The following is a 27,433-nucleotide window of genomic DNA, read 5'->3' as shown; positions in this document are numbered from 1 at the left end:
CAACCAAAAATCATACACCTTTGCTTCTTCAAGATGCTCTTTGACGCTACCACCAAAGAAGATGCTTCAACTTTTGTCAAATTGCAAAGCACCTTAAATTTAATGGCGGATGTTATGTACATTAATTATTTTATTGTTTTTTTGTTTCAAATTGTGTTGTTGTTCATAGTTGGGAAAGAAAACAAACTAGGGTGATCGGTCCATGTGAAAAAGGAGGGCTAGGGCTTGGGTCTCTTTGGGACATGAATATTAGATTGCTAGCAAAATGGTTGTGGCGTTTTTAAGAATGAAGATAAGGCTTTATGGAAACAATAGAGGCGGTAAACTCACAGCCGAGATCGTGGTCATATGTGCAAGTCAAAGCTGGAATTTTTGGAGTTTGGAATGCAATTATCAAGATGGAGAAGGATTTAAGTAATCTTAATATCCAGATAAGTTATCTAAAAAAAGGGGCTCTTGGGGACGGGTCAACTATCTGATTCTGATAGATAAATGGATAGGCAGCGACCATTAAAGGAGGATTTTTCCAGCTCTATTTCTCTTGGAAATTGAAAAAAATACAACTGTAGCGAGGCGAATTTCTTTCTTGGGATGACTGGGAGGGTGGATGAGATCTACAAGTGAAGAGGAAATTAGGGAGATGGAGCACCTAAATGTTTTATTAATGAATATTGCGGTCACTGATGGTAGGGATAGATGGGTGTGGGAACTGGACGGGTCAGGTCAGTTTACAGTGGGCTCGTGTAGGAGATTAATGACAGAGTATGCAACGTATTTTCCTTTTCAAAGAGTAAAATGGGTTCTAAAAAGATAACATATATTTGGGTGGCGTGTAGAACAAGAGTGTTTACCTACTTTGGTTGGTCTACATAAAAGAAGAATCCATAGCGGCTCCACGTTGTACAGGTTTTGTAATGGCGGAGATGAAATGCAACACACGTATTCACATCCTGCTACGTTGCGGCTGTAGTATGGAACAAAATTAGCGAGTGGTGTAATATACCGCCGGTCTTCGCCTTCTCTTTCAAAGATTTACCAAGTGTCCGCAAGGTTCCAGGCTACACTCGAATGAAGAAAAAGGCGGTACAAGTTGTGGTGCTGACAGTATGCTTCATAATATTGAAGTTTCAAAATGATCTCATACTTTCGATCGCGGGTTCACATTGAAAGGCTGTTAGGTGAAGTACAATCCACCTCATTGTGGATAAAACACCAGGTGGAACAGCAGCATGTGTAGTGGGAAAAATGGGTGACTTTTGATTTCTAAATTTTAGTTTGGGACCCAGGCTTATACTGTCTGGTGGTGCAACGACTCTTGAGGGCAATTCTGCTAACGCAGGGACTCCTATCTCGCCGGGAGGTGCTGGATTTCGTATATTTTTGGCTCTGCTTTTTTTGAGACTAGACCTTGATGTTATTGTTTGTTTTGTTAACAGAGTAGAAGAGTATAAATGATGTTTAATGATGTTTATGTTGTAGATATGATTAGAAACTTATATTGTTAAAATAAAACTATTTAAAAGATTTTTATCAACTGTGAACATGCTTAGGTTCTTTATGGGTTGACCAACTCAACCTGTTTTCATTTTGATCAAATTTTAAGATTTACTCATTTGACCCCTTAACCCAAAGCAACCTACTTATGTGTAAGTGTGTTTAAAAGATAGACTATATGTTTTTGTCTAATTGACCCAACTCGACTTATTTTAACCCGTAACAAAAAGTTACTGACTTTTGGAATCTTAACGAGTAACTATAGCAAATAACGGGTATCAGACCGCTTATTGGAAAATGTTTTACGATTGAGTAAGAACATGGGATTACCTATACATGTCCCATTGTTAGCACACTATAGTTATTGAGATTTAATTTTGTTTTTTAAAGTTGCAGTGTTTCGTACAAACTGAACCTGAACAAGTTGATTTCTAATTTGTTTAGATATCTATTTAGTACCAATGATCCGGGTAGTTTATTTAATCATAATAGTGTTAATAAAATTAATGAGTTTCATTGCAATGCAATATAATTTAAAGGTTTATTCTAATTTTATAAACTACGTATTCTCTTTAGTCAAAGGTACTAACTTCTTGATTTGTTTAGATGAAGTTACCGGTTGTGCATACGAGGAGCAACGTATAAATGTGTTTTTTTAAAGAAATATAGTTTTTTGATATGTTTTATTTCAAATTTACCATTGCGGGTCAAAATGGGTCGGTTTTATGACTTTGTCCCATTACCGTTGACGTTTATAACAATCCTCCTCTTCAGTCTTCACAGCTTACATGAAATAGGTTTTAAGTGAAGCTTCGAGCCATTTATTTATATACCCGTAAGTTAGCACCTCTTTTTTTTCATTGATAAGAGAAGTGAATTTCTTTTCAATATCATGTTTAAAGGGACTGTTATTTAAATATTCTTTATGTATTGTATCATATATTGGGTGCAACTTTATTATTATTTTTTTAAATATGGTTCTTTTGTGTGTATTGTTGACTCCATGAGTTAAGGGTTTAAAGGTTTCACACTTTTGTTTGGTTTTCTAAAATGAAGATTAAAGTTGTTGAATGAAATACTTGGCTTGTGAAGCTATGTAGAGAGAATATTGATGACAATCAATTACTCATAATATTGATTAATTTTATTTTAGTTTTTACTACATTTTTCAATTTTTACTAATATTTTTTCTTTCTTATAAAGTATTTACAATAAGTTTTGTGTTATTGGATGGTATGATATCATTCAAGTCAAACATATTTCGTTAAGTGATGATTGTTTCTTCAATTGGTTAACAACGAGTGCGAGGTTATTGGTTACGAAGATCCAAAAGGCAAAAGTATTAGATTAATAGGCTTTCTATTGATATCTACTACAGAAATGTAATTTCATCATCTATTTTTTCTCGTTTAGTTATATCAATAGTACGTTGGTTGTTTTATTTACTATATGAACCTGTGCGTTCCATAATAATTTCCTTCAGAGAATTTCGTTATGATTATCATAAACGTATAATGCTCTTTGTCAATACTTCCAAAACATATTATTTTGTTCAATATGTTCTAAAGTTGTATATACTACATCGAGTAGGTTTGAAATTATAATGGTTATAATATTGAATATCGTACATCAAGAGTTCGATATATTCATTATAAACGTATAATGTTCTTTGTCAATACCTCAAAAACATATTATTTTGTTAAAACCGCGAAATTCGTGGGTATTAGCACTAGTTAATAATAAAACATAACACTAAACTCAGAACCTAAACTCTAAGGCTAAATTGTATGTGCGACATATACATATGATGCACATGTGTAGTACTATTTTTCTTAAAGTTTTTTATACATTAAAATAGCGATTTATAATAAAAAAAATTAAAAAAAACAATTGGTGTGTGTTTTATGCTTTTTTGATAGTTTTTAGTTTTCTCATTTATATCTAGTGTTTTATTTTTTAAATAATTAATCTCTTATTTCAAAATCACTATTAATAAGTTTTTTACACATGTGTAAATACAAAAAGTTACACATGTGTAAATTTTCTTTATTTATAAATACATATAAATTTAAACGTGTAAATTTAATTTCTAATATTTGTATTCAAATAATAATGACAAGTGTAAAAAGAAATTTAGATTTTGAATTGTTTTTGTTCAAGTTCTCGTGGTTTTTTCATTGATTCTCACGGTTATCGGCATATTTAGCGTTCTCATTTATACCCTGTATATTATATGTGTGTGTTATATTTTTTAAAATACAATTCATATAAAACATAAAGTTATATCTTAGGCCCATTTAAAGCTATCAATCTTATAGTTTATAACTTAAGCCCATTAGGTATTAACGCAATACCCATTTTAGTTTTTTTAAATAATAATAAAAATGAGTGGCAAAAAGAACCGTTTACATTATCAATTTCGTGAAGAGATACGTTTTTCCAGGCTCGAACATGACATATAAATTCTCAGGACCAGTCCTGAGTAATACTATTATATATTGTGCCTTGATCATACATATCCAACGATTATACTACATATACATTTACAAGATAGGGGAATAGTGCCAGGCAGGTGGCCTGACACTTCCCTATTGGACCAACCAATTTTTAATTTAATTTTATTCACAGTTTAAAATTACGGTTTCGTCCTTTGTTTAAAATTACGTTTTTGCCCCCAGCTCAGAATAAAATTATAAGTTTGCCCCTAGCTCAAAATTACGCTCTTGCCCTCGGTTCAAAAACCCATTTCTAATTCTACTCCCAGTTTAAATTTACGGTTTCGCCCTCCACTAAAATTACGCTTTTGCCCCCGTTCAAAATAAAAATATGTTTTTGCCCCTAGCTCAAAATTACGATTTTGCCCCCAACTCAAAATTACGTCTTTGCCCACAGTTCAAAATAAAATTATGTTTTCCCACATAGCTCAAAATTATGATTTTGCCATCAGTTTAAAATTATGAATTCTCCCCCAGTTCAAAATATTTTTACAATTTTGCCCTCTATTCAAAATTATGATTTTGCTCCCATTTAAAAAATTACGATTTCTCCCTCAGTTAAAAATTATGATCTTGCTATCATTTTACTTTTTTTTGTTTTTGCAAACCTATAGTACTGTTTTATTTTGCTTGCTTGACTCAATCTAACTTTTATTGTGTCAAGCAGTTGTCTAACACTCGCTCATTGATCCTGACAAATTAGTATTTTACCCCCGGCTATGTACAAGTAACCTAAAACATGCATACATGTTATGAAACTAAGAAATATTTGATTTAACGCCCTGCAACGCGGGCGGACATAGGTGTAATTTTATTCGTCCAGACATGTCCAGACATGCATGGTACATGCTCATTTGTCCGGAAAAATTACAATTTTGCTCTCAGTTTAAAATTATAGTATTTCCATCGTTTTAGTTTTTTTTTAGTAAAAGTATGGTAGTGTTTTTGTTTTAATTGGTTGACTCGATATAATTTTTTTGAGATCGTGTTATGAGTAGTATGTACAAGAAACACAGACATATATGTTATGAGAGAGAAATATTCGGCTTATTGCCCCGCAACGCGGGCGGTGCAGAAACTAGTTATTTTACAATAGGGAAAAATTAGCACTTCTCTATGAAAATGAAATAATGCCACTCTTCGGGGCATCTAATATGGATATCATATTGACACCAAGATTTTAAGAGTGGTTATGCAGAGAAATGGGTATGTGATTGAACGTGAAGCCTACCTATCACCATCATATGGATAGGAAGGACAATACATATATATCTAAATGATATGATGACGGCATATATGATATACTAGAGTGGTAAGGAGGATCCCCGAATGCCTTTGATAGAAAACTATGAAACACAAACAGCTAAGACACAAGTATAAATTAGGTCTCTCATTTTCAAAGTGAAATCTTTGTAAATTAAAAGAAAAGAAAAGAAAAAAAGGTAGTTTGATTAGTCTTTCAAATTAACCCAAGGAGCTTAATAAGTATGTTGCATAGGATATTTAAAAGTTGCTAAATATTTTTAGTTTGGGATTAAAACAAGATAACTAGATGGATAAAGAGTTATGAGATTTGGAAAGAACATATGTACATTTGGTAATAAGTTTCTAGAAACTGCATTGTTTAATAAAAATCACATAAAATCAAACATAATTTTTGGAATGAGTTAACAAAAATGGATTAACTTCAATGTTTTTAAAATCCGGTTTTTATACCGTATCGAATTTGGTTCAAAAACGGCTTAACCGGGTGTATCAGGCGGTTCAACTAGGTGTACCGGGGAGTTTAACCGGTTTTATCGGATGGTTCAACCGGTACAACCGGCCGGTTTGAACCGGCTTTTAAAACAATTATTAAATTAGTTGATATGTGTTTTGTAAAACCAATGAGTAAACTAAACTTATAAATTTGACCTAGGGGTTCTTTTCAGTATATATTGTGCTCTAAAACTAATCTGATGGACTGATGGTTAAATAAAGTTGTTCTTCTTGTTGAACGTGTTATGGATGACAATCCAAGTAAATACAAATGGTAATTATAAATTTTGAAGAAAATGGAAAAATAGTTTAAATTTTTTTATTCATGTGTGAAAAATTAGAGTTTATAATTACTAATTTAGTCGAACAAAATCCTAACATGTTTAAAAAGGACTTTAAATATAAAGGAATTAAAATTGACATGGAAATATGATCAAACAAAATTTTGCAAATTTAATAAAGAATTTTGATGTTTGGGTAAGAATTTAGACCCAACCCATTTGATATGGTTGTTTTTTAATTTGCGGGCTTGGGCTACCCAACTCTGTTTGCAACCGCGGACGTATGAGGTCGTCTTTTGCTATTGGATGTCAGACTTTTATTCGTTGGCCGTTAAAAAAAAAGTTACAATCTACTAACTATAGTTAAAAAATACAATAACCATGTTGTTATTGAATAAGTTATTATGTCATAAATTTCTAGAACCCCAGCTAGCAATGGTGAAACATGTACATGTTGGATCTTTGCAAGACTAGAGCCAAGTTCGTGGTCTTTTTCCAACAAAATATGCATCAAAAAGTGATTTTTTATAAATGGACTTGCAAAGTTACGAGTATCTTGATCTTACTTATCCATATATTTGTATGCCTAACTTGTAGTAATGAACATGTTGGAGTTTGCTAAGTTACTAATTGTGTTGTATTTAATGTAATGAATTGGGATGTTAAATCTTCAAGTCAATGAATTAGGTTGGGGGGGGGGGGGTAGTGCACGGTCCTCCCAACCGCCGGAGTGATCTCACTCCGGGAGCCGCTACCCGACCAAACTAGCTCCGCGGTGACTTCCCCATGCCGAGTTCTTACTCTGGGCGACATATGCCACTCCTAAAACTTGAACCCAGTACGACAGTACCTCTGGGAAGAGGTAGGTGTCGGTGGCCAACTGGGCTACCCGAGTTGGTTAAGTCAATGAATTAGGTTGTTAAATCCTTAAGTGGTTATGTTCAAAGTAGGTAAAGTTACCAACATAATGTTGTGGCATGTTTTATATTCTTAATTTTGCTATTGATGCCAACTAGTATCGGAGCCGCGTTTCGCGACGGGGTCGTATGGCGTTGCTGATAAGTATGTATTTGTTTCATGATATATCGTTGAGTTATCATAGACCATGCAGACTTTAATTAAACGATGGTCAAAATTAGCAATAAACATGGTTAAGTAAATATGTCTAGAATTAAAAGTTAGCTTTAACTATAATAAGATACCGAGTATATTGAAAGGTTAATATAGACCATGTATGCTTTGATTTAAACGATTGTAAAATTAAGCAAGCAACACAATTACATAAAAATATCTAGAGTTAAAAGTTATCTTTGGTTATAATAAGTTAAATAATAATAAGTAAAATAAAAAAGAATTAAACTTATAAATGAATAAAAAACAAATATTTGTTAAAAAAAAGAAAATAAATAACTTTATTAAACTTTAAAGGCCGTGTAATAACTCTATTAAAGTTTAAATTTCAAAAGTAAATTATTTATCAAAAAAAAATGTAACACCCCAAAATGGGTTTGATAATTTAAACTCGGTTAATATAAAGGAATCGGGTAAAATACCGTTTAGGGTAAAAGCAAAACCGTAAATTAAAGTTGACTAGGAATATTTAACCGAGTGGTGACATGTATATGAGTAACAAGATAATGAGTGTAAGTCTCATTATTAATTGAAACGAAATTTGAGGGACCAAAACCGTTAAAAAGGGAAACATGATTTATTAAATTAAAGGAAAACACACACACACACACACACTAGGTGTGTGTGGGACGATCAGGAAGAAGAAGAACAAGGGTTCAAACCCTTGTTCTTGATAAATCTTCAAATTGAAGGGTAGAATGAAGTCCAAATTCACAACCGAACATGAATTAACGATTACCATCACAAGGGGATCATAAGGTATGTCTTAAAACTCAGATTTGATGATCTTGTTTGAAGTGGGTTATGATCAATCCATGAATTTGTATGAAATTAAGCATGTAGAGGTGATAGAAACACCAAATAGAACTTGTGTTATGAATAATTTTAAGTAATTGGGTGATTTAGAATAAAACCCATTGCATGAGTGTGAAGATGATGATCATGATGCATTTGAAGATGTTATGGTGTGATCTTGTGATGTATATGGTGTTGTATGATAGGCTAAGATAGATAAATTTGATGTGGAAATTATGATTTTGAGATTTTGCTTGAATGTAATAGTTCATAAGATGAAATAAGGAAGAACATGCTTAAAGAACTTGTACATTATGCTTAGGAAGTAGTACGCACGCCAAGTGTTTGATAAAATGTCTAAAAGACAATAATAAGTGAAATTGTATGCAAGTAATGGGTAAACATATATAGTTCATGTGAAGATTATGTAGGGATGATGTCGAGTATGCTTTAAGCTTGTTTAAATGGATTAATGATGTTGAGTATGCTTTATGTAGGTCGTATGTTAGATGTGAATTTGATATGGTTGTTCATAAGTATAAGCATATATGCTAATAAGAATGTGAATGTGATGACATGAGTGTATAGGAATCATGTCAAGATGGATGGGAGCGTTGAAGGCTAACGGGCTACGAATACCCAATCAAATAAGCGAACGCAAATACGGGCGCGCAAGGTAAGTGAACTCCGAACTTACCCTTTTGTTTGGTAACGTATTTATGATATATGTTAATTGTTGAATGTAATGTAAGAAGACATGGATCAATGCTATTACTAATTTAAGTTTTAATGGAATGGGTTGGAAGTGGTTAAGAAAGAGATTCGGTTAAGTTTGGGTAAGAAATGGAACTTACATAATGAAATTATGCTTGAATGAATAAGATGAATTATTTGTATTTGAGGACATGTTCATATAAATGGAAGCTAATGTACTAATCGTTTTCTATTGAGAATTAATGTGAAGTATAGGCATGTTAACAAAGGAAGCGAATGTTGACTCCATAATCCGATGCGAGGAATCGAATGGATGGATGAAGGGGCTAGTATAAGAGAAAGCATGATATGTTGACGCGCTATTATGCATGTGTTAAGATTTTGCATTATGTCATCGGTTGCTAATAATGTGATTGAATGTGGTGACTGCAGGTTATACATGTTTGGATGTTTCATCAAGAAGTGTACGCGGTTGAAGATCGAGTCAAGACATGGATTGTATGTGGGTGTGTACGTAGTCACTTAAATTGAGACATGTATGTTAGTTTTTGGATTAATTTATAAAAAGAGATTGATGTATTTAAAAGAAAGAAAGAATATCATGAAGGAAATTTTAGGTATGTATTTTCCGCTGCAAATCCTAGGTTAAAACGTGTTAGGGCGTTACAAAAATATTATTAAATTTCTGTATGATAAATCTATTAAAGTTCGGATATATACGTAAATTGTTTATAAAAAATAATTATAGTTCAGAGGTAGTATGATAAATCTATTAAAGTTTAGAGTTAGAACTAGGATTAAGCACCTCCGTGTTGCGGCGGGGGCGAACACCAACGCCACACTCATGCCAATGACCACCAACACTAAAGTTGCAGCGTGTTAAGGCGAATATATTTAACCGGAACGTAAAACATATAAAAGAATAACTAAATCGATCTAGGAACCGTGCGTTACGATGAACCTGTCAAACGGAAAAAAATAAAAAAACGTTAAAAAGTTTAGCCACACACGCACGTTGGGCCGTGTTAACTCGCAAAATTTAGAACGGAACGAATCTGCATCTCTGTCTCTCATGTATCTCTCTTCAATTTATATGAAATATAAAGCTTCCAAAGGAAGCTTTAATGTACAATGATTCAATGAACCTAAGCAAATTTACACCTTACCTATGCATATAAAACCAATAAAGCTAAAGTTACAATTACCTATTGCACAAAGTTGTTCCAAATTAGAAGTAGAAGTATATATAATTATAAATGGGTACCTACAGAAATATAAATTAACTATAAAAAACAATAGTATTGCATAAAGTTGCCTATTAAAGTCAAAATAAAATAAGTAAATATATTGTACGGTTAACAGTATATTTTGTTAGCAAAAATAATCAGTGTATGCATAATTGATTGGTGGATGATGTAGGGGCTCTTTCGCAATTTTTGAATATTTAATTGTTAGAACTAGTAAAAGGTTATGAATTATTAAGTGTTGAATAGTAAGAGATCCGAATTATTAAGAGTCAGTATAATGCTTAACTGTTCAGAGGTAAATGTTTGACCAATTCAGATTATATGTCTTAACCATTTAGGGGCTGTTTGGCAACTTTTGAATGGTTAAGTGTTGAACCAGTAAGAGGTATGAACCATTAAGTGCTAAATCAATAAGAGGTCTGAACCATTAAGAGCCAGTATAATGTTTAACCGTGCAGAGGCAAATGTCTGACCAATTCAGATTAGAAAGCTTAACCATTCAGACTTACTATAATGCTTAACCATTAAACGAAACAAACAGTCTGAACCATTAAGTGTTGAACCAGTAAGAGGTCTGAACCATTAAGAGCCCTGTTAAGAGGTAAACAAACAGTCCCTTAGACTCAGTATAATGTTTAACCATTCAGAGGCAAACGTCTGAACTATTCAGACATCTGCTCATAAAACAAACAGTCTGAACCATTAAATGATAAAACAAACAGTCTGAACCATTAAGTGCTGAATTATTAAAAGCCTTATTAAAAGCTAAATAAACAAACCATAGTCATGTAGAAAATATGTAGTTAGGATAAAAATCTAACTTATAATAAAAAAACTCCAAATAATGGCACATGACATTCTCTCTTTCAACCTCATAAATTTTATTTATATTTGTTTAATAAATTTCTTTTAATATTTTAATATTAATATTATTAATTAATAACCAATATATAGATATCAATTATTTTTATCCTTATCTTTATTTAAAATTAATAAATAACTTCAATTTTGAAATTTAGACCCTTTGTTATTTTACTTTTAACCTAAAGTTTTTCATTTTTTTCAATTTAATCCCAACTCTTTTTTATTTTCAATTTTGGTTCACCATACTTTTCATCTTTCCCAAGTTTTTCGTTTCGTTCTGAATTTTGTGAGTTAACGCAACGCAACGTGCGTGTGGAGTTCCACATTTTTTCTTATATTTTTTTCCCGTTTGATTGACCTGCCGCGTCACATCTATTTTTCTGCGTTTGACAAGTTCGTCCAACACGCGGGTCCTGGATGGACTTAGTTATTTTTTTTCTGTGTTTTACGTTTCGGTTTAATTTCTCAGCAACAAGCGTGTGTGATTCAAAGATTTTACGTCTGCTTTTCACTCGGCATTATTTTTTTCCCTGTTTTTATTTATTTTGCTTTTACGAGCTTTTCCGGTGTTGATGGTCGCTGACAATGATATAGTTTTATGACAACCGCTGTAACGCAGAGGCTTAATACTAGTAGAAGAATGATAAATAAATAAACTAATACACATTCATCAATCGATAAATAAATAAACTAATACACATTCATCAATCATCACCATTACTTCCAAAACTAATATTGGGTCCATCCCTATGGAGTGGGATCCGTCTTTTTCAATACACTGGGGTTGGGGAATCTATCAATCGTCATCACGCATGGCTTACCACTCAATTATTTGCTTATCCATGTCATCTTCTTATCCATCTTATTGTTTTTAATAAATAATATATAGATATAGAGGTAGGTTCCATATATATAAAGTGATTTTGAATGTATGATACTCGACATTGTATTTCAAGGTGAGAGTATACGCGTTTGTTAAATTAAAGGTGGTTTTAAAGCAATGCTATTATGTTTTGGGCACACAATGACGATTGGATAGTTTGTTTATGCTTCAGACTTGAACAATTTCAACATATTGTTGTATGTTAGATGCATTGTTGTAATTTGTTTATATATGATTGTGAATAAACACCAAACTAATGTGGTGATTAGTTTGTGGTATGTGCCTCGACAAATGAGGTTAATCTTCTTTATCTCGTTTAATCTATGATGGTGGTCGGCCTGTAAAACACTAAGCACCTCATTAAGCTCGTTAAGAGGAGGGAAATAGAGTGTTCTCCTCTTTACCACTCTCCAGCGTGAGAATAAGTAAGTGTATTGGGGTTCAAGTATGTAATTAGGAGTAAGAAAGCAAGGAAGTGGATGATTAAACATGGAGGTGAAGGCTCCTATTTATAGCCAGGGTGGTGTGGAAAGAGATGGGCTGATGAACCTTGGGTCTGGAGTTGACAACAAGGAATATCCGTTTTATCTCCTCTGCTACAACCGTTAGTGCTTCTGGTCGAGGAGGGAGTTGGCGCACGTTAAATGGATCCACGTGTCCTGACCGTTGTCCTTGTTGTCTCTCTGTCATCAGCGACTGAGTGGAGAACATGGAGCAGATGTCGGTGCACACTGATTGGTGCCACGTATGCGCCCTTGTGTACCTTCTTGTCTCCTGTACGATTGTTAATCGTGGAGCACGATTGGATACAGCATGTTGGACGCTTATTGGTCCATTGCTCTGCCACTTGTACCATTCGTATTTGTTTCTGCATTAGCTGCGTTTCAGTCCTCCGCGCGGCTATTAGGAATGTCCTAAGTAGCCGACGCAAGGTCTAGGGAGTGAGGGTTTTCATCCAAGTAGCTAAGTGTGAAATTTGGGATTGTGTTCGCTTCAACCCCGCGCGCGACCTAGGTTGCCCCTTTTTGGCCGGCGCGACACGTGGCGATGGTGGGATCCACAAGCTTATGGTGGAAAATGAGGGGTGTGACGTGGCTTAGCTTGGCGTGGCCAGCCATATGAATTTTTTTTAATTAAAGTAGCCAACCAAAGCCAGCTAACTCACCCTGCCCTCCCCCCCTCCCCGGCCCCACGCCAGACTGAATACCCATGCCAAAGGGGTAACGCGATGCCCAACGCCAACCCGAGGTGGAGCAGCTGGCGTTGAAGGGCAACCAACGCCCCAACCCCAGAGCCTAAAGAAAGAGGAGAAAGAGGATGTTAATGATGGGCCTCATTCTTTTCCACCCAATCACACTTATAACTTTAATTTTTTTAAAGAAAATAGGAGAGAGAAGGTTTAGGTGGAGTGCTGCCAATGCTTGAGTGCAAAAGAAAGAGTGAAGATGAGAGTTAAGGCCATAGGGTGTACCTTAATATCTAGGGTGTTAACGATGACATGGTAGGTTAAATGGCATTCCAAACCACTCCCTTATTGTGTTAAGGGTTGTTAAAGGGATTATATGTTAACATGTTAACATGATGTTAAGAGATTGTCTTAATTTGTTTTCTTTTTTTACACCCAAACCATTAAAAAATTTTACACCCAAACCATTAAAAGAATAAAGTTAAGATAATTAAACCATTTCCTTGATGTAAAGTAAAGTGAAATGGAGAAAAGTAAGTGATGTGACACCTATGTGGTGTAAAAAAGAGTTAAAGTATAAGGCTATACGGGGCACTTCTCGGGGAGGCCTGCGGTGACCCAAGTCCCCGAGCGGGAACACCGCCGCCATCAACGCGGGGAGGCAATTCGGTGAATGGGATCGGTGTGTATTCACCGATGAGGGAATCAAAGTTTAAACGGCTATATAGCCGTTATACATTTAAAAAAAAAATCCTAACCCCTATAAATACTACCTCTTTAATCTTTTTATTTTTCAAACCCAAAACAACTCTCACCCATTCAACTCATCTAATTTTTTTAACCAATCTTTAAAAAAATGGATTTCAAGTTCCCGTTTTTTCTCCCCTGCCCGACTTTCCCGACGATGAAGATTCATCGTCAAGCGATGGTAGTTTAATTTTCTTCCAAAATCTCATCCAACAAGCGGAGCTACTAGACACGGCATCGTCTAGTAAAAGAGAATTGTCCGTCGAGATCGTGTGGGAGGCCACAAAACACTCATGGCCGATTATTTTGTCGAAAATCCAAAATTTAATGCCGATATTTTTCGTTAGAGGTTTCGTATGTCCAAGTCTTTGTTCCTAAAAATTGTTAGTGACGTGGAAGCGAATAACGAGTGGTTTCAAGAGGGCTTGGACGGGAGAATGAAGAAAAGTTTCACGGCGTTACAAAAGGTTACTTCTGCGATTAAACAACTTGCAACCGGTAACCCACCAAACGAAAACGACGAGTATTTAAATATGGCTGAAAGGACCTCTCGTGAGTGCCTTGAATATTTCTGTGAGACGGTCTGTACAATGTATGCCGGTGAATTCTTACGTAGACCAACGAGCCACGACGTTGCGCTATTGTATCAGGCTCATGAGGAGAGACATCACCTACCTGGTATGTTGGGTAGTCTGGATTGTACACACTTCGTCTGGAGAATGTGCCCCACAGAATTGTGTGGACAATATATGAGAGGTGATCATCAATACCCGACAGTTATGTTAGAGGCGGTGGCGTCTCAAGATTTGTAGGTTTGGCATGCTTTTTGTGGCCCGGTGGGTTCACAAAATGACATCAACGTGCTCCAACAATCTCCTTTATTTCTTACTCAACGAAACGGAACGGCGCCAAATTGTCCATTTCAGGTGAACGACCACTTATACAAACGCGGGTATTATCTTACTGATGGGATCTACCCTAGCTGGTCCGTGTTTGTGAAGTCTTTTCCATATCATCACATCCCGAATGAAAAAAGTTCAAGAGGCAACACGAGGCCGCAAGAAAAGATGTGGAACGGGCGTTTGGTGTGTTAAAGGCGAAGTGGGGAATACTAAATCGTCCAATGCGTTCCAAAACGGTGAAAAAGATAAGGTCCATCATGTATACGTGCATTATTTTACATAACATGATTATAAAAGACGATGGAAGGGCGATAGCACCGGTACACATTCAAGATCCTCCAGTCGAACCCGTCTTCGATGATACAGCTTATAGTGAGCTCATTGACGAAGAAACGCATTGGAGACTAAAACACGATCTCGTTGAGCATCTCGGACGTTTAGATCTACCTCACCTTGAAGTGAGTTCCGAGGATGAGTAGTTTGTTTTTTTATTTTTCTAGTTTGAATGTAATTTTTATTTTTAGTTTAATGAAATGTCTTTTATTAAATTTTATTAAATTTTTATTAATATTTGTTTAATTTATAAACATGCATAATTACAACAAATTAAAAAAAAACAAAAAAAAAAAGAAAAAAACAAGTCCCCCAAGAGAGGAGTGCCACAATCAACTTGAGGGTGTGAGGGGAGTTAAAAGGGAGTTGACGTGACACGTGCTGATTGGCCGTGCGTAAAAGAGGAAACTCTCCTAAGAGAGGAGTGCCCCTCTCACCCTAACCCAAGACCTAACATGACAAATTATTTTTGGCTGGAGTGAAAAGGGGATTACTCCACTCGAGTGGACCGCCGTTACACCCTTAATAATCAAAATAGTAACATTTATTGGTTTAATAGAGAGATTCAAAAGGTTGTATTGCTTTATTTATTGCTTTAATCCCAAAAGTTTCTAGCACTAGGTAGTTGCTTATTTCATACTAACTAGTGGGAATTTTCATGCGTTGCGGCAGTTGTGCCAAATCATATCTGATTCAAATATGATGTCTATCACAAACCAAAATTCATTCCGGGTTTCTAAAATTTTATTTCATTCAACAATAGTTGTAGAACCTATACGATCATAAGCATGCAAAAAAAGTCTAGAATTTCCATATGAAGAGCCAGGTTTATTAAACCATAAAAATTTTTCATCAAAACATCAAAACTAGGTTTATCTAGAATCTCGTTAACAATAATGATATCAGATGCTAAATGTATCGGTTTATACGTGATTAGATATTTGTTCACGTCTATATACTTCAATCCAATTACGTTCGCAGACAATATACGTTAATGATCAGTGGCGGATGTAGCTTATACAAGGGGGCAACGCCCGCTACGGCTTGGCACGGAAAAATTTGGAAAAATTAATGTAAATTTCGGAAAAATTTGACGTTTTTTCGATTTCGTTACGGCTTATTTATAAAACGTTACGGCTACGATCTGTTTCTAGATCCGCCACTATTAATGATGTTAAACAACATACCATCCTAAAAAGAATAAGATTGAATAAATGACGGAAATATTCATCAATTATTTAAGAGCAAACATGCAGACATATGTTTGGCTCATGAACTCTTGTGGTTTGCAGTTTGCTAGCTCTACCAACTCACTAAGCATCAATAACAAGGGACTCTCTTCAAAGCACGTATTAAGCATTTTAACCTAGGATTGGCTCATTGAAATTGATACTTCCCTTCAATTTTTTCACCGACTTCTCAAACACTCAAATTTGTATAAACACTTTAACCTTTGATTTTGTTCAACATGAGCCTATATAAGCATTTTAAACATCAACAATGCAACGTTTAACAGATATCCACCATCTCTTCTCCACGTCACCACGTACCTCATATATAAACGCTCTCTCTCCTCTCTATTTGGAAACCACCCCTTTTCTCTATTTGTGACTGCCAATGTCGCCTACTCTCTCTCCTCGCCAAGTATGCATTGCCACTCTCTCAACTCTTTAGGTAGGCGTTTGTGAGCTTGCAAACACCTACATTGTAGGTGCTCATATATTTAACGAGTTTGACATGCCATTCCAATCATATATGACTGGTGACATTGTCGGAAAGTGAATGATGTGTCGTAGTGTAGGGGCTAAATATGTAACTTGGTGTTCTATATAAACACCATTCTTTGTATCCCTAAGTCTTTGTACAATACAATTTCTCAATACAATTCAAACCCAAATCAGAGATTATTCTCTATACCAAACAACATGGTATCAGAGCAGTGTTTTTGATTCTTGAACACTTTGCTCGTCAGCTACAATTTTTCACCCAACCTCAAATCAAAAACCTGACAATCAAAAAAAAAAAAAAAAAAACAAAACAAAAACAAAACCCTGAAATCGCCACCGCATCGGAACAAAATCAAATCAAGAAGTTAATCGGAACAACATCAATAGTAGTCGCCGACAGATCAAGAAGTAAATCAAAAGAGTTCAGCCGAGATCTTCAGCCGCACACTAGGTTCAACAAAACCCTAAAATTCCAATTTTTTCTACCGCACACCGCCATCAAACAGTTCGGTCCGGCGATAAAGCCGACTATCGCAGTGAAGCTCAGAGTGTGGGTAGGGCTTAGGAGTTCAGCCTTTTTTGGAGTACAGTTGCTGGATCTGTGGAAAGTTGAAGCATTAGGCTAGAAGTAAAAGGAGATCGGGATCATGGGCGAAGCTTTTAAGGGGCGGGAGGGGGCGGCCGACCCCCCCGAACTTTTCGCTTAGTAGTGGAGAGTATATAGTTTTCGTATAGAAATTTTTGGGTATATACGTTTTCGACCCCCCGGTTTTATAGAAAATTTTAGGTCCGCTTACTTCCGCCCCCTCGATCGGAAATCTCAAGCTTCGCCACTGATCGGGATCCCAATTTGCTAGAGGAAAAGAGTGTTTGATGTTTTTTGTTTGATCACACAGAGAGAGAGAGAGACATAAAATATAGTGGTTTTTTTTTTTTTTTTTTTTTTGAGATTAGGGTTTGTTTTCCAATAAATCCGTTGCCCACCCTACCCTATTTCGATACAGAAACCCTTCAGCAAGCTACGGGCGGATTTGGCAACCTTAAATCTTGAACGTGAGTTCAAGTGGCACGGTGTATTTAATAAATACGCCGGTGTATTTAATAAATACGCTGATAAGAGAACGTGCCCGGCTTTGTTAGTCCAGCGTAATTGATAAATCTTGAACGCGAGTTCAAGTGTCCAACATATTTATCCTGTCTTATCCGTACTGACAACTTATTTACAAAAAAAAAAAACAAAAAAAATGAAAAGCAATCATGGAAAACATAGTTGTAGATATATATATATATATATATATATATATATATATATATATATATATATATATATATAGGGAGCCGCTAGAATGAGAACCACCTCGAGTTGTAAGAACCGCGAGAACTACACCCCACGGAGCGCCGTTCGCCGCGATTTTTTTTACAAGTAGATGTGTGCATTATAAACACGGCCGTAAAAAATCACGGCGAACGGGGCTCCGTGGGGTGTACTTTTTTACACCTCAAGTTTGGTGAAAAAAAAGAAAAAAGAAAAAAAATTAAAAAACACCAAACTTGAGGTGTAAAAAAGTACACCCCACGGAGCGCCGTTCGCCGTAATTTTTTACGGCCGTGTTTATAATGCACACATCTACTTGTAAAAAAAAAATCGCGGCGAACGGCGCTTCGTGGGGTGTAGTTCTCGCGGTTCTTACAACTCGGGGTGGTTCTCATTCTAGCAGCCCCCTATATATATATATATATATATATTTAAGCATATAATTATTTTATTTATTATCTTTTATAATTATCTAATTTAGTATTTAAGGGAAAATGACTAAAATACCCTCATGTTGGGTCCACTTGGTTAGACTTAACCATGAAAACTAAGTTATGGGTAAAGGACGTAACGTGCAAGAGTTTGCAAACACCGAGTACATTTTTTGTACTTTTTGAAAACAAATGACACCCTTTGTAATATAGCGTCAACATAAAGGACGACTTCTGTAATTTACTCTTTATAAAATTCTAGCGGTTAAAAAAACATCAACCACCCAAATCACTTTTTAAGTTTCTCACAAAAATATTACTTTTTATCTTATTTGAACTCCATGTATATGGATGGTAGCGTTGATTTAGAAAACAAAATTAACAAATCATTTGAAGTATCATTTGCTGATCAATGATTATACTCATTACTCAATAAGGTATATGGGTGTGTATAGTTAGGATCAAGCTCGGGTATGTTGGTCTAGTGGAGCCAAATTCACACTACTCGGCTAATTCATATGGCTTCGGCTTACCCTCGCCTGAACTTGTCGCAACCCCCGTCCCCTAATTACCCGGAACGGGCGGCCACGGTCAGTTTCGATGGTATCGGTTTTTTATCTTATTGGCAGTAGAATTTACATCAGGATCGTAGTTAGGAAATATTTTATCATAGTAAAATACCACGCTTTTATAATATCTATACTATATAATAAAAGAAACCAATTTTGGGACATTTGTCATCATATTAGGTCATGTTTTATAGATAAGTATTATTTTAGTTTAGTCTTTTCTAATTAATTATAGATAATCCCCCTGCTAATTATTATTTAGTTTAATTTCTCATGGATAATTATTATTTAGTTTAATCTCCTTCTCATTTTTAATATTATTTATTTAACTAATAGAGTAAATTACGATTTTGGCCCCTGTGGTTATATCACTTTTACTCTTTTAGCCCAAAAATAATTTTTAGCATCTAAGCCCTCAACGTCTTTTTTTCTAATATTTTTGGCATCTAACGTCTTTTTTCTAATCCTTTTGGCCCCTAACATTTAATGGATGTGGTTAGTGTTAGGGGCCAAAAGGCTTAGAAAAAAAGACGTTGGGGGCTCAGTTGTTAAAAAATTATTTTTTAGGCTAAAAGAGTAAAAGTGATATAACCACAGGGGCCAAAATTGTAATTTACTCTAACTAATATTATTTATCATTTATACATTTACGGAGTTTTAAATAATGGGTTAAATTTATTAAGACTTCGTTAACAAATTTTGCTACAACAAAATAATCTATTTATATCAATCTAAATTTTTATCTATACTATACTATATAATAAAACATTAATGTGTGACACATGTCGTTCATTGTAGGTATTTATTTTATGATTTTCTCGCCTCACTTCCAAACTTATCTTATATTAATTAAATAAATAAATGAATAATGAGCTAATATTAAATTTTATCCTACTTTAAATTTCGAATACCATTCTTCTATTTTTCTAATAAAATATTATCCGAAATTGTAAATTGTTAATTTAAAACATTTTAAATAAAACAAATTATTTATCACGAAAACCAAGCTTTGTATTAATATATTAAATATTTTTATTTTCACTATACAAAATTACATTTACTAACTTTTTTATTATTTGGTATATAAAATTACATTTATTTAAATCATGTAATAAATGAGGTTTTTTAAAGATGTATTATTTTATTATTTGGTAAACAATATTACATTTATTCACCCCATGTAATACATGTGGTTTTAAAGATATAATTTTTTTTATTTGGTATATAAAATTACATTAATTCAATCCGTACAATATGATTCTTATATATATATATATATAAAACTTTTTATTATTTAATATATAAAATTACATTAATTCAATCCGTACAATAATGGAAGTTTTTAAAGATATAATGTTTTATTATTTAGTATATAAATTTATTTACTCAACCCGTGTAATACACGGGGTTATAACCTAGTTAAACACATGTGAAAATCCCAAGTTTTCAGTACACACATTTTCATAGGGATAAACCCTATTTTATTTAAATAAAACATCTCTTTATTTAGGTAACTTTTATAACCACTTTTCCAAGTCTTCAGTGCTGTCCAGCTGGCTTCTAATTGGCTTTCACATTTTGTTACATGAAACGCGTTTAAAAACATTTTGCCAGTGGGAAATACTGGTGAGTGAATCCCAGTTTAATCAAGACACATAAAACCGTTTTACAGTATTGAGGGCGGTCGCGCAATTACATTTGATTCCATCTACTTTAATTACCACCCACGGTACTGTCAACCTGACTTGTGGTCATGCTACTACTCACAATGTAGTAACAAATTTTGTATACAAAACCCCAACATGCCGACGATAATTGTAGAATACAAATACTCAATCACTGTTTAACATAATATAAATCATTTGAGGTTTTGTAAAAACAGTTTGCAAAAAGGTTCAGAAAAAGGAGATTACTCACATTGCTGTCTTAGGGTTTTCCTTTAGGATCTCCTGGTGATTATCTATTAATTATACAATGCACACGCGTTAGTATAATAACCCAATATTTACATTACTAATACCCTCCCCGAGACAGAATTCCAACGACTACGTCGGGCAGAACCTCGACAGCCGTTACGGAACCTTAGATCAATCGAGCAGCGTATCTAATACGTAACCGGGGGTTATGATACTTACAACGAGGCAGAACTTTGTTAATTAGGGGGGTATTATGCCCGATACTACTTCAAATATTCAGAAATTTAGAGAGAAATTCGATTGTGGGACGAATTGTGAACTGAGACCAACGACCTCTATATATAGTGCCTGATTCGGACTTCCTCGCGGCGCGCGTAAGCCGAAGGGTAATCCTTCACGGCCCGCGAGCTAGGGTATGTAGGCCCTAGGTTTGCTGAATCGGACAACTAGCCTCGACACGGTTGGTGACACGTGGCAGCCTGGGGGCTCGCCCTGGTGACTGGCTGTCGCGACCCGCGTAGCCTGAAGGCAGAGCCTTCGCGGCCCGCGAGCGCCTATATTTTCTTGATTTTATTAAATCTTTAATTATATAAGGTATTTTGGGCTCGGTTTTCGCATACGGGGTGAATTTTAGGACATATAAGGACATTTTAAATATAATAGGGGTGTCGGAAATATTTTGAAGGGTTGTTATAGAACTTAATTAAAATATTAGTAAAAAACGAAATAGTCAAAATTAATAAGTTTCTTTTGTGTTAATGAAATCCACAAAATGTTATGTATAAATAAATCTACATAAAGGTTTTTTGAAGTTTCTAAATGTTTGAATGAATCAAATATTGTTTAGTAATTTTACCAAGATCTTATATATGACTTCACCATATTCGGTCTGAAAGTTCGGTAGAAAAAAAAAACAGGAAATCTAATTTGTATTATTAAATTTGTCAGTAGATACCGAAGTTTCTCCCATATTAAAAGACCAAGAGGCTTAATTTAAAATATTTAGATGAACTTGTTGCTTACTAAAATCATAAAATGTAAGTAAAGTGAAGTGTAAAAATGACTTACAAGGACAATTTTATATGGACAAATGATTGATACCAAGAAATGTATGACATCAACTATTCTAGAAATTAAAAAAAAAAACAATCAAAGATGCGATAAAACTTTGTTTATTTTTATAAGATAATATATTTTTACCTATCACTTATCTTAGAATACAATTGGTGTCATCTACATATTTTTTCAACCTAGTGACATCTGTTTATTTTGTTTCCTATTACACATGTGATCGGGCGGAGCTATAGGGTTCGGGAGGTGAAGAAACAGTGATCTAATTAAGGTATTAATTAGAGGGGCTTATGTTCCTATCATAGTGGTTAATCTTCTTTGAGGTATTTGAGCTCCGACTGGTTAATCAACCTGCAAAACAGAACACCGTTACTCGTTAAGAGGGGAATGTGGGGGTTTCCCTCTTAACCGGGCTCCGGCGTGAGAATAAGCGACTGCTTTGAGAGTAATTAAGTAGCTAAGAGTAAGAGCCGAGAGAATAGAATGAATAACCTGAGGAATGAAGGTCCCTATTTATAGCCGGAGAGGTGTAAGAGGTTGTGGGCTGATGGGCCTTGGGCCAGAAACGGACAACAACGAATATGCTCTTTGCCTTGCTGGCCTCGACTGCTTAGTGGCTTCTAGATGCTCGTCGGTGCTGGCGCACCTTGATTGGAGCCACGTGTCATTGTTGTCGGCCTTGTTGTCCCTTCTGTCATCAGCAGACAAGTGGAGATCGTGGGACAGTTGTCCCCGTCTCTTGATTGGTGCCATGTAGGCGTCCTTGTGTACTTATCGTCAGAAGATCGTGGCGCACGATTGAACAGAGCCTGCTGGGCGTTCATTGGCTCTTTTTACTGCCACTTGTACCCTGTGTACCTCTGTAGGTAACAGCGCGTATTCTTATGGAGGGGATTTTGTTTGGTGGCCACTAACCCGCGCGGGGCTAGTGTGCTCACTTATACCATTGTTTTTATGCTAAGTGTTGCTATCTGACTTCATTATGTGCTCTTCCTCGCGCGGGGCTAAGTCATAATGTGACGTAAGCTGCGCGAGGTTGTTACTATCAAGTTGTTATGCTAAGGAGTATGGTCTCACGTGCAACCTGTTATGAGGTTTGCGCGACTTTTTGGGACCATACCCCTTCAAGTCCCCCCAGTCCAGTGCTGCACCATGCGCAACGCAAGTGGTTGGAGCTCTGGACTTGATAAAAATAAGAGAAGGGGAAGTTGTCCTTTTGGTCTTGACTTGTAAGGCGCATGTAGAAAACTGTTGTTTTCGATGCGCAGGTACTAGGCAGGTGTCGAGTGATATCTTGTTTGTCTTTTTAATCGCGCGAGGTATTAGTAGTTTACGTATATCTGGCGCGACTCTTGTGACTTCTGCATGAAGTTACTTGCACGTTTTATGGCGGGAAACTTCGAAATTTGAACCTCTGACAGGTTGGTGAGATAAGTCGCTGAGGGCGACGTTTGAGTTGACCCCTGGCACGGGTGTCATCATGCCGCCTGCGGCGGTTGCACTTCATGTCAGGAGAGTGGGTGCCACGCGCGCGTGGTAACCGTCGTCCCTGTTTTCCCGCTCGACGTGGCAACCTCTCGTTGGTTGCTCTTGCGGCTAGTGCGGCACGGTTACCCATCGCATTAAATGCGATGGGTATAAATATCCGAAGAGAAGGGTGAGAGATTCACTTTCTCTTCGTTTCTTCTCCAACTTCCTCTCAAAACTCTTTGAATCTTCAAAGTGTTCTTCATTTTCTTCAAGATTTCTTCAAATCTTCAAACCTTCTTCGAGCCTTTTTCCAGATTTTCTTACGAATATGAGTGAAGAACATCGAGAGGCTCCTGTTAATGAGGAGGGACCAGTTCCTGTCCTCAGGTGGGATTTAGGTCTCTTCGAGCAGATTGTTCGAAGTTTTAGGTTCCCACCGGAGTGGGACGCCCGGTATCCGGCTCAGGGCCAAACCGCGGCTGATGCCCCACCCGGCTATATTACCCTTTATGAAGATTTCTTTCTTCAGGGTAACTTCCGGCTGCCGGCGACCAATTTTCTGGGTAGCATCCTCTCTTACTACCAGTTCCACATATCTCAGATGAGTCCACCTGGGATGGTGAGGGTGAGACACTTCGAGTTCTTATGCCAGTCTCATGGTATCGAGCCAACTGTCGACAAATTTCGATCATTCTATCAACTCCAAAGGACGATGGGGTTCTTCTCGTTTGCAAGCCGGGGTGCGGCGAAGAAGATCTTGTTGAATCCACCAAAGAGTTTCCATGACTGGAAACCCAAGTTCTTCTTTATCAGGGAAGAAGTCGTGCCGGTCGCTATGACCTTTAGGGAATGGACTGAGGCCATACCCAAGGAAGATCTGCCGATCCCGAAGACGGCTTTGTGGTACCAACAGCTGACCCCAACCCCTAACCGGGTGTTTGGGGAAAATGTTTTAGTTGCAGCCAAAATGAGTGACCAGTGGTCACCTAGCAGCAGGGAGGTTCCTGTGCTAAAGCTTGGCGATCAAGGTTAGTCCTTTGTTTGTTTAAGTAAATTTGCTGCAAATGCTTCTTACACTTTTTTATTTATAGAAGCGCAACTCTACCAAGCTGCCTTCACTACCTTTGGTGGCTCCATGGGTGTTCGCGCAGTGCGCGATGATGAAGAGAGCTGGTATGACCAGATTAAAGGAAACTTCATGTTTCCAGCTGCTGATGCTTTCGCTTCGCCGCCGACCGCTACTGAAGGTGCGCAATACCCAAAACCTCGTCCATTGCGCTCTGTGACTCTCGCAGGGAAAGAAACTTTCTATCTTTCCAGCGAGGAGTCCGTAGGATCTTCCAACGGCGAGCTAAGCTCTTGGTCTAAAATATTTGCAGGTGTGTTGCGCGACCTGGGGATTGACCCAGAGGAGAAGAAGAAGAAACCGGTGAAGAAGAAGAAGAAAGCGGAGCCGGAGGTGACCAGCAAGGGCACTGGCCCTAGTCGCGCAACAGCTGCTGCTGGCAAAGGTACTCTTCGCCTTCGTCAACGTGACTTGGATGATTATGTGATCATCAGTGACTCATATGAAGGTTTATCACATGCAGCTAAGGGAAAAGCTGGTGCTGGTGGGTCAAAGAGTTCTGGGAGCGCGGGTTCTCGCAACCCTGAAGCTGGCGCGACTCCGTCTTTCCCAGAGGACGAAGAAGTGGAAGAGGAAGATGCTGCTGCTCAACTTATTGGGCGAAAGAGGGGTAGGAGCGAGGCTACAACTGGTGTGGCTTCCGCGCCTCAATCTGTTGTGATCCCTGCGATAGGGAAGACGAGCAGGCTGCGCTCGTTGTATCAATTTTCTCCTGGTATGTTCTTTTCTTCTCTTCTTTTCTTAAAGAACTTCTTTGCTTATACTTGCCTTGTTTTGTAGAGATCAAGAAGAAGACCCCTGAAAAGGCGGTTACATTCGTTGAGGCGGGGGCGAAAAGGCCCAAGATAACCGTCAGGTCCACTGACGCTGCAGCTCAGGACGCCGCGAAGGCGGCTGAGGCGCAGCGAAAGGTGGAGGAGGCGCGTAAGAAAGAAGAGGAGAGGAGAAAGAAAGAAGAGGAGAAGAAGATAGAGGAGGAGAGAAAGAAAAGGGAGGAGGAGGAGAGGAAGAAGAAGGAGGAGGAGGATAGGAAGCGGAGGGCGGAGCAGGAGAGGCTGGCTGAGGTGGCTAAGAAGCAGGCCTTGGAGAAGGAGATGGCGGCGAAAAAGGCTATGGATCAGCCTCTTAAACCTCCAGGCCCTGAGGTCACCAAGCCACCTAACACCGGTCCTGTTACTACTTCCAAGGCTTCTAGCCGCTTTTCCTCAAGCGGCGCGAGCTCTGGTGGAGCTGGGGGTTATAACCCCAATGTGGTAGGGGCGAAAGATACCGTTGGAGATATCTACTACAAGACATATACTGAAGAAGAGCGCGGTGATGCCCTCCATCATGCCCCCTGGAGCTTAAAACAGAAGGATACATTTGCTGAGTTTAGCGCTTCGCGTGAATGGTTTTTGAATTCCTTCCCCCCTGGTGAGGTCAATCGGCAAAGGGCAAAAACCCATGAGATGTTATATCGTACTTATATTCTTGGGGAGGCCAATGCCCGCTCTGCCAACCATCAGATCGTTCGCGAATGGCGGACGATGGTCAGAGAACGTGCCGATTGGGAGGGTTACCGCGAGCGTACTCTGAAGCGAATTGCGGAGTTTGAGAAGTCGAAAGCTGCGCTCGACGAAGAAAGAGCCAAGTTTGAGGCTGACAAGAAGGCAGAGGAGTGGGGCCGCGAGGGGCTGCAGAAAAAACTCCACAATGCTGAGGAGCAACTGGCCAAGGAGAAGGCCGAGTTTAAGCGTATATGCGCCCAAGACAACGAGCGTACTTATGCTCTACGACAGAAGATCGTTGGTCTTGAGGCTACAGTTGCGGACTTGACCTCAAAGGTGGAGGAGGCGCAGGGTGAAAAAACTGCCAAGCAGCAGATGGAGGTTAGTTCTACTGATTCTCGCTCTTCCTTTTTGTTTACGAAATTTCTCTAAGTCAATTCTCAAGGTGTTTGTCAATTTCTAGGTTGAGCTGACTGAAGCCAAGGTGCAATTGTCTAACAAGGACAAGGATCTCCATGCCAAGGACGTTGAGATAGCGGAACTCAAGCGTCGCTTGAATGAGCAAATCGACAGATGCGAGTCTTTGGAGATTGACCTTGAGGCTGAGAAGGTCAAGGCTGCTGATGCTGAGGAGGCGCGTGCTGTGAGCACTGCCGCGCTGAATGTGGCTCAAACCAACTACTCTGAGGCTCAAGGTATCGTCGATACACTTGTCTCAGAAGCGGAGTGGATGCGCACTCGTGGAGTAGTGATGGTAAGTGCCTTGTGCTTTTTTCTTAAGTTGAAGAGTTTTTTCTTTAATGCTTATCTTTTGTTGAAGGTTGCCAACTCTATCTTGAATGCAAATGAGCTAGATCGCGCTGTGGCGGCTCTGACAGATGCGGCGCGTGCGGTGGGTCACCGAGGAGGTTACCTGGAGTGTGCTGATCATGTTGAGCAAATGCTTGGGCAAGAATTTGACACAAGCCACTGTTCAGTAACAGATCGTGCCGATGCTGCGCTGGCAAGTGCTGAAAATTCCTATGACAACCTCTCCTTGCCTATCATGGAGTTGGTTGTCGAATCGTTTAAGAAAGACGACTGGTGCCAGCGTCTTAAGGCAATCCTCGATCCACCGGTCACCGTCGAGTTGTCCGATGAAGAGCCAGCTGGTGATGATGGCGGTGATGGTGATGATGATGGCAACGATGATGATGGTGAAGATGACGGAGATGATGGTGATGATCGTCGCGAAGAGTAGGAGAGTTTGTTGAGTAGTTAGTTGGTAGGCACTTGTGCCTTTGTAATTTCTTTGATAGTCTTATGTATGGTGCTGCGCAGTTGCGCAAGATGTTAATGGAACCTTTTGTTTTTTTCCTGTTGCAATTACTGCCTTGTTATAAAAACTTATGCTAAATTAGCTCGAATAAATGGAAGCGTTTTCTAAGTATACGGTGGCCACCCGGTCTCGCGCTTTGTTTGCGGAGGACCTTGGAGGTGGTTTGAACCATC

General features: G+C 37.5%; 1 long non-coding RNA gene across 1 annotated transcript; it reads left to right on the top strand.

Moving 5' to 3' along the window:
- Positions 1 to 7,783: 7,783 nt before the first annotated feature.
- Positions 7,784 to 9,239, top strand: LOC110903200. The gene is made up of 3 exons (XR_002571737.2): positions 7,784 to 7,918; positions 8,543 to 8,630; positions 9,101 to 9,239. It is a non-coding gene; the product is annotated as an uncharacterized LOC110903200 (long non-coding RNA).
- The last annotated feature ends 18,194 nt before the right edge of the window (positions 9,240 to 27,433 follow it).

Source organism: Helianthus annuus, chromosome 13, assembly GCF_002127325.2.
Source record: "Helianthus annuus cultivar XRQ/B chromosome 13, HanXRQr2.0-SUNRISE, whole genome shotgun sequence".
Classification (NCBI taxonomy): Eukaryota; Viridiplantae; Streptophyta; class Magnoliopsida; order Asterales; family Asteraceae; genus Helianthus; species Helianthus annuus.
Note: the sequence above shows the minus strand (reverse complement) of the source record. Positions and strands in the feature narration are given on the sequence as shown.